This window comes from Mesoplodon densirostris, chromosome 5, assembly GCF_025265405.1.
Source record: "Mesoplodon densirostris isolate mMesDen1 chromosome 5, mMesDen1 primary haplotype, whole genome shotgun sequence".
Lineage (NCBI taxonomy): Eukaryota > Metazoa > Chordata > Mammalia > Artiodactyla > Ziphiidae > Mesoplodon > Mesoplodon densirostris.
The window spans coordinates 29,510,599-29,524,807 of record NC_082665.1 but is presented as its reverse complement, the minus strand read 5'-3'; the positions used below and the strand labels follow the sequence as shown (position 1 = coordinate 29,524,807).

General features: G+C 33.3%; 1 long non-coding RNA gene across 1 annotated transcript in view; it reads left to right on the top strand.

Moving 5' to 3' along the window:
- Positions 1-23: 23 nt before the first annotated feature.
- The window catches only part of LOC132490967 (uncharacterized), a 75,078-nt gene continuing 60,892 nt past the window's right edge, over positions 24-14,209 (top strand). Inside the window, exon 1 of the long non-coding RNA XR_009532623.1 lies at positions 24-96. This is a non-coding gene — a long non-coding RNA (uncharacterized LOC132490967). The remainder of the gene's footprint in view (positions 97-14,209) is intronic.

The following is a 14,209-nucleotide window of genomic DNA, read 5'->3' as shown; positions in this document are numbered from 1 at the left end:
AACGGACTACAGAGCCAATTAGGCTGGAGTGGAGGAGCGCTAACAAGAGCGACTGGAGTTTCTAAGCAAACCTGTAGCACCTGAAGCCAACTTTAGGTAAAAACAGTCTTTTTAGCACTGCCCCGCCGCTTTGCCCTCTGGGAAGTGTAGTTCCGGCCTGTCCCCATTCGCCTGAGGGACAGTGAGCACCATTAGGTTATTGCGTTTTGGGGTGATGTCCCTAACCAGGCCCAGGTTCCAGCGTTTGTTATTTCGTTCTTTCTACCTTTTAAAGCGTGCTCGTTTGCCTGAGATCTGGATTCCAGATTGGGGGGGGGGGGGTGTCCCAAACATTCCTCCCCCCCCCGCCCCTCCCTCCAGCATCCCTAGAAGAGCCCCTGCCACAGTGCGGGCGTAGAGGGAGGCAGGGGCTGGCGACCCTGGAACTTGGATACGATCCTCACTCCTGTGCTTTCGTTTTGGAAAAAATGAATTCGAGGAATCCTCAGTCAATGCGATTTATCCAAAGGAGCAGGGACACATTTTCCTCTATTGCTAACACTGAAGAGGGCCGTTGAAAAGAAAAACGTAAACGAAATACCTTAGCTTTCTCTTGAATTAAGTTATAAGTGGCAGGAATTGTTTTCATGCATAAATCCCTTAACATGCAATGGCCATTTAGGACACTTGTGAACTGTTTTTCTGGTTCTAGTCTTAAATAGACCCGAGTTTTCTCGCTTCTTGGTCCCTAGTGTACTTTATGTGTGCTCTCCACTTTCGTGTGTATTTTAAATGTTTCATAATGTAAAGAATAAAAAGCGTGTGTGCCTATAGTGAGTAGTGTTCACTACCATTTCTTTACGAAGAATGCATAACTCAAACACTCAGTTCCTGAATATTACTGGGTATAATGATCACGTTAACATTTATTGAGCACAGTGTTAGCCACTAGTAACAACCAGAAGGAGAGACAGAGAAGATAAACACATAAATGCAATTTATTATGGTGTGTAACATAATTGCAGTATGGCCATAGGGAAGAAACAGGATTGAATAAAGGCTGTATAATTTTATCTTGAAGAGAAGACTTAGTGGAAGATAATACGTCTAAGCAGTACTTTGAAGAGTAAAAGGGAGCCACGAGATGGGTTGATAGGATAATAAGAAGCAGTTGGCTGGAGGTGTTCCAGGAAGAGGGAACTGAATGACCAAGGAGTGTGGAAGCAGAAGGCAATCTCATAGAAGGCTGCTGGATCATAAAGCGTGAGATGGAAGTTTCAGAGATAGAACTAGAGGTGTAAACCATATCAGGAGGATTAGTCATTTGTGGCAGGCACTGGTCATTGCCATTCTCCTTGCCACCCACCCCTTCCTCCTTGCTAATAGGGACAAAAATTGCTGGTAAGACTATCCCAGTTATTTCTCAGCAGTATAGTAATGTTATTAAGAACAGAAAACACCAAAGTTGGGAAATAAGAGTGAGGGCAGGGATATGGAAAGAAATGTGGATACACTGATTTCTTCATTTTTCCTAGCAGGGAGTTAATAGGTAAATAGGTATTATGTAGAATGGCGAATTTAAGAAATAGAAACATAAGTAGAGCATTTAAGTTTATGAAGGCAACTTCCTGAAGGACCAAAAACTGATAAAACTTATAGAAAAAGGAATAGGTTATTCAGAATAAGTGAGATAAAATTAAAATGTACCTTTTTTCAGTTTTTCATGGAGGAGTGTCAGTATATATAATTTAAAGTTAAACTTTTAAAATCTATATAGCAAACTATATCAACAAAGGAAGCAGTAAAACCAAAAAATATATCAGATGACAGATTTAAGATCAATTTTTATTATATTTATACATATAAATGGGCTAGACTAAAAACTGGCACATCGTCAAATTTTCTTTTTTTTTTAATGCAGTTGTAGCTATTTATGAGAGACTTTTTGATTAGATAACTAAATGAAGTTCATTGCTTGAAAATATCCTAGAGGGCAAGGTGGACCTACCCCTTAGTTACAGAGAGAAAAATAAAAGGCCAAGAGAAGTCAAGAAAATGATGCTCTTGATTAGCATTCATTCTCTTAATAAATTAAACCTCACCTTCAATTTAGTGATTAGAGGTAGGTAATCTTTAAAAATAGTAGGCAGAGTAAAAATTGTCTAATTATATATCCCAGTAATTCACATTATTATTTCAGAAATGTGCTCCATTAGGAAACTCATTGCCAAATAATTAAAATCTTACAACATATCAATGTAATTCAGAGGACAAATTGCCCTTGTTGTTGTTTAAGAAAAATTCATTCAATGGAACATTGATCCAGTTCTCTGCACATTCATTAAAAGAGTAAGTATATTGAAATTACAACTCACTGTGCATTACATTGTTAGACTGTATGAAACACTATAATATTTGAACATAAAAAATTACTCCTTTGTTAAAATTATGCCATAACAGGACAAATCTCAGTTAATGAGCCAGAGTATGTGTACTTTTTTTTCTTTTACTAGAGTGTTATGGTTTCATATATTTCTATCTTCTGGGAGCTGAACATTTATTACATGAAGATTTTTCATGTAACAGTATAGGTAAGTAATAAATTTGGTTTGTAACTAAAAAGCTGATGCCAGTGTTGTTTTTTCAAAGAATCTATTATACTTCAGAATCTTTGATAAATGTATTTCCTATTTAGTTTGATTATTTTGGATATTGCCTATAAGTTTCAAATGAATTTAAATGGAAATATATATTACATATGTCCCCAATAAGTAACATATTGTCTTTTAAAAATATATTTCTGATCAAAGCAAAACATAATAAAAACTTAAAGTCATAAGACGGCATTAATACTTCTTACATGATCAACAATATATATCCCAAACAATAAACCAGACAAAACTTAAAATTATTACCAGTAAAACTGAGAATGAAATAAGTATACCCGTTTACAACTATTACAGAGCATTGCTCTGGAGTTAACAGCCAGTGCAAGAGAATAACATAGAAGTATAAATTTGGAGAAAGAATAAAGAAGAAAATGTATGATTCTTTTCTAATTATATAATTATTGTCTTAATTCAGACAACTGTAACAAAATGCCACAGACTGGGTAGCTCATAAACAACAGAAATTTACTTCTCACAGTTCTGGAGACTGTGAAGTCCAAGATCAAGGCACTGGCAGATTTGATGTCCAGGAAGAACCTGCTTTCTGGTTCCTAGACAGCTGTCTTGTCTTTGTGTCTTCACAGAGTGGAAGGGACAAGGGAGCTCTCTGGAGTCTCTTTGATAAGGGTACTAACCCCATTCAGGAGTGTTCCACCCTCAAGATCCAGTCACCTCCTAAGGTCCCACCTCATAATACCATCACATTGGGGATTAAGTTTTAATATATGCATGGTAGGGGCACAAACACAAACATTCAGTCTATAGCAATTATATACATGGAAAAATCAGCACACCAAAAATATCTGAGAAACAATAAGAATTGAATAAGGGGCTCCTTTAATAATATTGTGCACAAATAATTTTCCTATATGCGAACAATAACCAGTTAGAAAAATATGGCAGGAAAGATCCTGTTTAATGTAGAAACAAAAAGGTAAAACCCATAGAATTAAATTTAAAAATAAAAGGAGAAACTTTCAAACTCCCCTTAGACTAGAACAATATACTTAAGTAAATGAAAGATAAAACCTTCTTGGATAGGAAAACTCAATAAATTTATTATAGAAAATTTTAAACATACGTAAAATAAATTAATTACATGTACTTTATCCAGATTCAATAATTATCAACTAGTGACTAATCATGTTTCATATCTATTTCCACCCATTCTCCATCCCATATTAGTTTGAAACTAGTAGGAAATAGATATATTTTTTATCTTTAAATATTTCAATAAATATATTTAAAAATTAATAATTTCCAAATACACACACAATTGTCAAACCCAAATATTAAAAATAATTCTCTACTATTAAGAATCTAGTTCTCAGATTTCCAATTGCTTCATAAATATTATATCGTTTTCCAGTTTGGTCCATTGACTTAGAATTCAAATAAAGTCTACAACTTGCAGTTTAAAAAATATTGTCCTCCAAGGTTTTGTATAGTCTGAATTTTGCTGATTGCATCTCTATGGTATAAACATGTTTGTTCCTTTTGTGTATCTAGTAAAGATTGTTAGTTGGATATGGAGGTTTGATCTAATTTAGGATCTTTTTTGTTTTGTTCTTGCAAGACTGTTTTGTCTTTGGTCATGTGTTTTTCTATTGGAAGGCAAATAATACTTGGTTGCCTCCCTTTTAGTTGATGATTAATGCCCAAGCTCATTAATTTATTAAGCATTGCAAAGCAATGATATTCTGTTTGTCCTTCTTTGTTAGGTGGAATATATTTATAAGCAAGAACTTCTCTCATTTACTATTTGATTACCTAGTGGCATAGTTTATGTAAAAAGGCAAGATTAACCCCTGATTTGTTCTCTTTACTTTCTATTTTTAAAAATAATCAGTTAGCTTACTTGCATCCTCCAATGGTGACCAGTTAATTTGTTGTTATAGTTGTTGTTGTTGTGTGGTGGTATATGTTCCAATCTATTTTAATTATTAGCCTTTTAATACTTAGACTTTCTTAACTTTGGCCAGTGGCAGCCTCTTCAAAATTCACTGTTGAGTGCTTTTACCACAACCCTAGTAGGCTTTATTTATTTCCTTGCTACTTGCTCTGAAAAGATGCCTCAGGATCCCCTTATTCTTTTTTTTTTTGCCTCATATTTATTATTAGCCATACCTCCAAGGATCCCTGCACCTTTTGCTTGGGTTTGGTATTTAGAGACCATAATTTGTGAGATAGGGAGTTACTATTTTAAAGATGCCAGTTGTCCTTATATTTTTAATTTCAATGAAATGTCAAATACAATGCCAGAAGGATATTTTATAACTTGACAGAATGACAATAAAACTCATTTGGAATATTTAGGAATAAGACTTAATGAGAAAGCCCTTTCACATGTTAAAATAAATGACAAAGCTACAAAAATCAAAACAACTTTATACTATAGAGGAAATAGAAAATAGACCAAAGAAGAAAGTGGCATTTCCTTTAAAATGAGGAGAAAGGGAGAGATGGGTTATCCAATAAGTTTTATTAGAACAATTGGTTATGTCATTAACCATAGAGATATTTTACTTTAACATCAAAATAAATTCCAGGTGGATGAAAGATTTAATTCAAAAAGTATAGGTGGTTTTATTCATTAACTTGGGATTTGAAGAGGTATTTCAAATTAAAACTTAAAACCCAGAAATTGTAAAGCAAAACTATACAAAAAAAGAGAAATTTCATTATATAGAATTTTAAATTATTCATATATAAATATATATGAAGTCAAAAGACAAATGACAAACTGAGGAAATATTAAACATACATGAGATACAAGAGAGATTAACTTCCTTACTTAACAGAGAGCTCCTCTAAATATAAATATTTACAACCAAATTAAAATATAATAAAAGTTATTAATAACCAATTAATAGAATGAAAATAAAAATGCAAGTGCAGAGTCCGCACCAGAGAATCAGTGTCTCCTTAAATTTTGCACTCTGGTTCTGGCCCTGTGACAAAGTAGACTCCGAAGCAAGAAGGATTATTAGATGTAAAAAGGAATATTTCATGATAATAAAGGATAACAGCAATCTTAAATTTGCATATGCCTAAAAAAAAGCTTTGAAATATATAAAGCTAAAATTGACATAGCTTTAAAAACACATACAGGAAAAACAGTAAAACCCAGAACCATAGATGGACATTTTAGCATACCACTCTCAGTAACAGAACATGACTTTATCATCATATGACATTTCTCTGCATGTCTCAGTGTATCTTTAGATGGCCATTTTCTTATAAGGACATCAGTAATATTGGATTGAGAAACCACTCTACTCCATTGTGACCTCATTTTACCTAATTACATGTGCAACAATCCTAACTTTCAAATAAGGTCACACTCTGAGGTACTGAAGGTTAGGACTTCAGCATATCTTTTTTTGGGAGGGGGACACAATTCAACTTATAACAGACAGCAAAAAGTCATGTTACTCTTTTGATTTACATTTATTTAAATGTGATTAGAGTTTCTTTCCATTTACCACTCCTATCCTTGAACTATTGCTATGTCATATTTTGTACATAGAGTATGTTATTAACCCCACAAGGCATACTTATTACTTATTATTACTTTTAAGTCATAAATATGCATTTGATTTAACTTTAACTTTTATAGTGTTCCTTCTTTCATCTTTGACTATTTTCTTTCAACTTGAAAATATTCCTTTCATGTTTCTTATAGTGCTGGTTCACTGGTAACACATTCTTTCAGGTTTTTTAAGGAGGGGCTGAAAACATCTTTAATTCACCTTCATTTTTGAAGAATATTTTCATTGGATATAGGATTTGGCAGTTTTAATTTTTTCTTTCAGTGCTTTAAAGATGTCATTCCATTACTTTTGTCTTTTATTATTTATTTTGGAAAGTCAGTCATAAATCTCATTCTTACTTTTTGAAGGTGATGTGTCTTTTTTTCTCTGCCTGATTAAAAATATTATTTTTCTCTATAATTTGAGCATTTTAACTGTGTTTTTCCATATACAGTTTCTTTATATTTATCCTTCTTGGGGTTGGCAGAGATTCTTGGATCTCTGGTTGATGCCTGCCATCAGGTTTGGAAAAATTATCATCCATGTCTTTTAAAATATTGTCTCCATCCCTTTTCTCTTCTTCTGAGATTCCAATTACACATATATTCATGTCCTGCATTATTTATTGTCCTATAGTCTAATATTCAGTTCTGTTTTTTCCAAGTTGTTTCTCTGTGTACTTCCATTTGAATATTCTATTTTTATGCTCACTAATAATGTCTTTATTGTGTCAGTCTGCTATTTACTGTGTCTAGTCTGCTGTTAAACACATTCCATGAGTCCTTAAACTCATATATGTATTTTTTTTCAGTTTTAGAATGTCTCATTTAATTTTTATGTTAATTCTAATTGTATACTGAAAATCTTTTATTCTTTCCATTATTTACTTTATTTACAATTATTCTTGTTATTTATTTTAAAGCTCTCATCTTTTTATTCCAATGACATAATGGAGGGTGGAGAATCTCCTTATATCATCTTGTTTCTTTTTCTTTTTCTTTTCAGTTACATTCTCCTGCTTCTTCAGATATCTCATATCTATTTTAGCATGCCAAAAACCATAGAGAGAGAGGTTGATCTTATTTTCCCTCAGTCAGTATTTGCTCCTCTCTGTTACGCAAATAGACTGAGGGCAAATTACTTCCGTTCAATTGGAAATTTAGCGTGATGGGTGCTGAATTGTAGGTTAAGATAAATTTAGTACTTCTCTGGTTTCATATATTTCAAGTAGAGACATTTCTTTTGTTTTCACAGGCCCCTCCCTGTAGAAGGGCTTTGTCTCCTAAGCATTGCAAGAAAGCAAGAGTTTTTTGCACCACCCCAACACTCATATTCCATTCCCAGTGACTACCCAAAGCTCTGCTAGTTTCTCTTTCTCCTAGTAGAGTTCCTCTACCTAAGTCTTAACTAGATCTTCAAATCACAGATTTGAAAAATGCTCCTAATGAAGCTAATCGCTGCTGATCTCATCTTGCCTAAGAAGAGATATTCCATCTCTGGAAATAGTTTGTCCATTCCTCTTTGCTTCCTCACTTATAAATTTGACTTACTGATACGTGCATTTTTTCCCTGTTTGTTAACATGGTGGTGGGGGGGGAGTTATAGCTTGCACCTATATTCTGCACTCTACTCAGTGGTTTAAATAGATATTTTAGCTTTTTTGTTAAGTCTAATTGATTAGTCATGGCTGGTATGAATACTGTGATGAAAAGGATTTTGACGTCACATTCAGACTCTTGGGGAATGAGAGCCATAATTAATTAACAATTTCTACCATGGGTTTGGATATGGGGGTGTGGCACATATGCTAGTCCTATGTCTAACTGCACTATTTATTACTGTATGCTACAAACTTTGGTGGGTGGTGGATGTGCCCAAGACAAAGAAAGATAAAGACGGAAAGAGGCATGTACATTATAGACTATGAATGGAGCCTCCATGGGAGAAGGGGCTTTGTTGTCTTGTTCTCCATTGTATTCCAAGTTTCTGAAACAGTGAGTGCTAAATACATTGGGCCTGCTTAAAATATATTAACTGAATGAATAAGTAAGAGAAGTAAATATGGAGTGGATATAATTGGATGTAGGTGAGACTCTTTCCTGAATTTTGGGGACCCAGCTGCTTGCAGACTATGATCATGTCTGGCTCATCTTAGTATTTCCACACCATGCCATATATGGTGATTAGATGCTTTTGAATGAGTGATTGAATGTGTATTGGAGCAGGTCATCATATATATTTTTAGAGTTGCTAAAATAATTGGATTTATCCGTTCATTACATGAACTTTTACTGATTGTCTATCTGTTGTCAAATTCTACATAAACCGAGGACAATTTTTACTTAAAGTAATAACAGTATGAAAATTTATACAAACAATAAGGTAATATCTTAAAATTTTTTTCACTAAATGCTACACAAACAGTGTATTCAACAACCTGTTAAAATAATTTTAGTCTTTTATCTTGTTTAATGAGCATTAGTGTCTTCTGCCACAAAGCTAGTCATTCAAAGATTATACTACCTTGAACTTGAAGATCAAAACAAATGACTCTACTCATGAGAGATAAATCACTTCTTTCTGAAAAGCCATTTATTAATGATGAATTTATATATAAATATGTATTATTTAAGTTCTCTTTAAGTTATAACAGTCTATGATTTGCTAAACAATTTATTTAAATGATGAATACAAAATAATAATATTTATCATTTATTTAATTCTATAGTAACTGCTTTATATGTATTATAAGCTGTATTTCTAAAAATGGATTTTGGGATAGGTTAATAATTTTTTACAGACAGGAAACTAAGATTTAGAGAGTTAGCTAAGGCAGAGTTTGAAACCAGGTCTGTCTTATTAAAAGCAAACAAACTATCTTCTTGTCTTAGTCAGCTTGGGCTGCCATTACAGAATAGACTGGGTGGCTTAAACAACAGAAATTTATTTTCCCATAGTGGTTCTGGAGGCTGTAATATCTGTGATCAAGATGCCAGCCAATTCAGTTCCTAATGAGAGTTCTCTTACTGGCTTGCAGATGGTTGCCTTCTCACTGTCTCCTCACATGGTTGAGAGGGAGAAAGGGAGAGAGAGAGAGAGAGAGAGAGAGAGAGAGAGAGAGAGAGAGAGAGAGAGAAAGATCTCTTTCTCTTCCCTTTAAGACCACAGTCCATTCAGATTAGGGCCCCATCCTTCTAACCTCATTTAATCTTACTTCCTAAGTACCCTATCTCTAGATACAGTCACATTGGGGGTTAGGGCTTCAACATATGATTTTAGTGGAACACGTTCAATCCATGGCAGTTCTTCAACACTATAATAGGCAATTTTGTAATTAGTACTATCTATAATTTTTAAATAAGGATGAAATGATTTAATATCTTGAGTTTTTTCAGTTATTTTATTCATCCTCTGGGTGTAATTTGCTTTGTGACCTACAATTAATAACTCCATGAATAACTCTCTGGCACATAGTAATATTTGTTGAATTAATGAATGAATTCTATCTCCTAAGAACAAGTTTATGGTCATACAGATTTGTGTTCTTGTATGATTTTCAATTCTTTCTTTCCAAAGTATAAGTTATACATTATTTTTAATGCAAATGACACTCTTTAATTATTCTTCCTAGTAGCTCTAGAATTCAGAGAATGGTTATAAACCTAAACTATCTTTGGTTTCCTAAATTTAATTATGCCTTATGATATGGCACTTCAACAGTCTAATCCTCTTTGCCACCTTCATTGTTCCTCAGCCCATCAAAAGACTATGTAGCCACAGCAAGATCATTATATTTTAGATATGGTTTTGGAGCACATGGATAAAACTGTCCCAATGGTTAAAAATTATTTTATATAGCTGGAACATTCCGTGGGGAGTTAATATGGATTCTGGAATATGGCAGTGTGTATCAATTTTCAGGTGGTTTTCTCTTTTTCAACAAAGAAAGCCTTAAGAAACTTGGTCTTTTTCAAAGTATTTATTTGTTTTCCATAACAAAAAGTTTTGGCCTTAAATTTTTATCTGACATAAAGAAGAAGTTCAAGAGAAGTGCAAAATAAAATAGCTTTCTAGCCTTAACTACATACAGGCTGAAGATAGAGGAGAGAAGTAGAGGGATGTAAAATGTTCAGAATCTCTAGGTCCTATTCAAATGGTCTGACTTAAATATTTTAACAACAACCTATCTGAGATTTTAGTGATAAGTGTTGAAAGGTTTGGCTAATTTTTACCAGATTGTCTGTACTAAGTATATCAAGATACTCTTTTGGGTGAGATTGGGATGAAATCTATAAACTTGAAACAGAATAGCATATGTTGCCTGGTAGAACAGGAATAACCCTGGGCCAGCTATTAGAAGAGAGTTCCAGGTCCAGCTCTGTGACACTGATTATATCTCTTCAACAGAGATGGCCTTGGAGATTCATTTTTTTTCTAAAATGTTGTAACTGATTTCTCTCCCTCCCTTTTCCCACCTTTCTTCCCTCCCTTCTTTCCTTCCTTCCTTCCTTCCCTCCTTCCTTCCTTCCTTCCATAAATATTTATTTTACACCTACCATTTCTTACAGTAAGGAACCAGAATGAAAGAATTTCTGAGCTCAAGGAGCTTATAACTGAGTTGGAGAAGCCCAGATATTTAACAACTACTTGCTAAAATAGTCATACAATTTTAAGTGTGATAACTGCTTCAGAGAAAGATTTACCTTAATGGAGAGGGGACTTTTTGGATAATATTTTATGTCTTTATTTCCCAACAGTTACTTCCATGTATTTTTTTTTTTTTTTTTTCTGGTGCGCGGGCCTCTCACTGCTGTGGCCTCTCCCGTTGGGGAGCACAGGCTCCAGACGCGCAGCCTCAGTGGCCATGGCTCACGGGCCCAGCCGCTCCGCGGCATGTGGGATCCTCCCGGACCGGGGCACGAACCCGTGTCCCCTGCATCAGCAGGCGGACTCTCAACCACTGCGCCACCAGGGAAGCCCTATTTCCATGTATTAAAGGGAAGCATTCAGCCTTTTTTTTTTTTTTTTGTAATGAAATAGAGATTTAATTGCTAATGGACCAAAATTTCTATAAAGAAGATAATACTGATAATGCAGTCTACTTAGGACTCTTTTAGACTAACTTTAGGACTCTTTTAAATATATTTTTAAACAAAATTAGCTGTACTTTCCTAAAATTTTTCATTTGCAGTATTCTAGGAAATAGGTTTAAACTTATTTCAGTGCCATTTCAAATGTTGGCAATGAGTTGTTTTATTCATGAAGATGATGAGCTCAGAGGATTAGGTGAAATATACTGTTGCTCTAGATTTCTCATTTTTTATATGAAATTTTTTTCTGTAAATTTTAGGCCAGATGAAAACATTTTCTTTATATAGCTCGTTGTAAAAAATTTAAACAATGCAGTAGTATGTAAAATTAGAAAACTTTTCCCCTTTGAAAAATCCAACTTCCCCATATGGTGTGTTTTCTTGAATTTTTCTGCAGACATACATAACTATACATTTTTTTAAACAGAACTGAACTCATATGATATATATTATTATTTTGCATATTTTCCTTAATAATATACAGTAAATATCTTTCCACGTTGTTATGCAAAATTCTGTTCCAATCTAATAGCTATGTAATTCTCCACTACACTGATGTACTGTAATTTATTTAAGCAATCAGATATGTACTAGGGTACTATTGGACACTTGTGTTAATATCTAGCTTTTTGCTCTTATAATTCTGCATTGAAATCTTTCTGCATCTCTTTCCTTCTTCTATAATTATTTCTGCGTATCAGTTATTAGGAGTTAAAAACTTTAATTTTGAATAGGTATTTTGATAAGTAGTGCTAATTTGTCCTCAAAAATCTGTACCAATTTATACCCCTGTATATAAATGTGTATGTGTAGCTGCCCCTCCCTTCCTTCTGGCCAGTGCTGCATATTATCAATATTTGCTAATCTCATAAAATTTGCTAATCTCATTACAGTAACTGTAATCTTACAGTTACTTTATTTTTGCATTTATATGTTTATTAGTGATGTTAAAAAAATCTTTGTTACTGTTTATAGTTCATTTATATTTTATTTTGTTCATATCCTTCATTCATTAGTTGGTCATTTTTATTTATTATTTTGTGGATACTTCTTATTAATATTCATATTAAAATTCTCGTTTATATGCTGTAGTAGTTTTTCCCAGTATGTTGTTTGGTTTTTATTCTGTTTATGCCATCTTTTGTCATGTTGAAGTTTTAAATTTTTATATAGTCAAGTGTTTTCTTTTATGGCTTCTAAGGTTGGTGTCATTCATTGAAAGAACTTCCCAAATTAAGATTTGAATAATGTTCCCACATTTTATTCTTATATATTTTTGTTTTATATTCAAATCTTAAAGTTAACAGAAATTTATTATAACATATGTTGTGAGATTGATTTCCAATTCTATTCCTAAATATACAGGCAATTGTTTAAATAATAGTTACCATGTAGGCTGTTCTGTTCCTCACTGGTTTGAAATGATTCATTTATAATGTTCAAAACTTCCATATGCTCATGGGTCTTTGCTTGACTATTGTGTTACATTAATCCAATTATTGGTGTCAGTAACATACTGTTTAAATCACTGAAACTTTATCATAAATATTTGTATCTGATTGGATAAGTGTATATTTATTACTCACTTTTGACAATTTCTTGCCTCTTTTCATTGACTTACTTTTCCACATGGATTGAAGAATCAACTTAGTTCTTTTTTCTCTAAAAAATTCTATTAGGATTTTGATTAAAACTTTAATTTTTTGTATTGGTTTGAGGAGAATTGACATCTTTCCAGCAATGAGATTTTCTATCTAGGAATAAGATGTATTTCCGTATTTAATGAGGACTTCTATGTCCAGTGGTACAGTTTTAATTTCCTCAAATAGGTTTTACACATTCCCTGTTAAGTTTATTCTAAGGTAATCTGTAGCCTTTGTTGGTATTATTATGCAATCTTTGTTAGAATTACATTGTCAATTAAAACTCTTAGACTACTGATTTTTTGATACATTTAATCAGTTTATTTCTCATTTGATTTATTTCTGATTTTCTAAGTAGCTATCATCTTTAAATAATGATAATTCATTTCTGTTGTGGAGTGAGAAAATAGTAAAGGAGTTCCCTGCAAGTGTGTGGAAGCATTTTTCTTTTTATTTATACTGTATGGAGCAGTGCTATATGGGGATACTACTCCACTTTTTCTTTGGCTTTGAGAACCATGTTAGGAACCTGCTTTAACTTTGTCCAAAATGGAGTCCTCACTGGTTGCAGCCTTCGTTCATTAGACAGACAAGCTAGTACCTCCAGAGTATTATAAAGGCATGCTTTACTTCTAAATTTTTCCAATTACCCTGTTGCTTACTCCCAGGCCTGTTCTTGTTTCCAACCTCTGCTGATGGGTTTCTTCCTAGCACTGGTTCAGAAAATTGGTACACCTTCACTCTGGATACAACATTCTTTTCCTGTTGAATTTTTGATTTTTTTTTCTTTCTTTTCATGCCCTTCTTATCTCAGTGCTTTATTTTTTATGATTCTTGTATAATATTTGGTACACAAAATTATGTATATAATCTATGTGTAAATTGTGAAGCAAAATAATAAAATGTACACTGATGAATCCCCCCTCCTACCTTAAGAACTTTACCCATGCCATTCCAAATACCACTGAATCTACCAATGTGTTTCTTTCCTATCCTTTCCTATTCCTGCCTTCCTCTTAGAAGTAAATTTTGTGTTAGCCATTTCCTTTCTTTAAAAAATTATCAATATGATGCATACCAAAACAGTACATTATTTAGTTTTAGTTTTGAGCTGTGTAAAACATTTGGCCACATGTTGGCATCAGTTAGGGTTTGCTCGGGGAAGCAGAACCCATATGAGTGATATAGAATTAGGTATTTATCATAGGAGTTAGAATTTAGGCAATTATAGAACCAAATACCTAGTCTCCGTAGGTCTTTTTTTTTTTTTTTTTGCTCCCCTCAGTTTGAAGTCA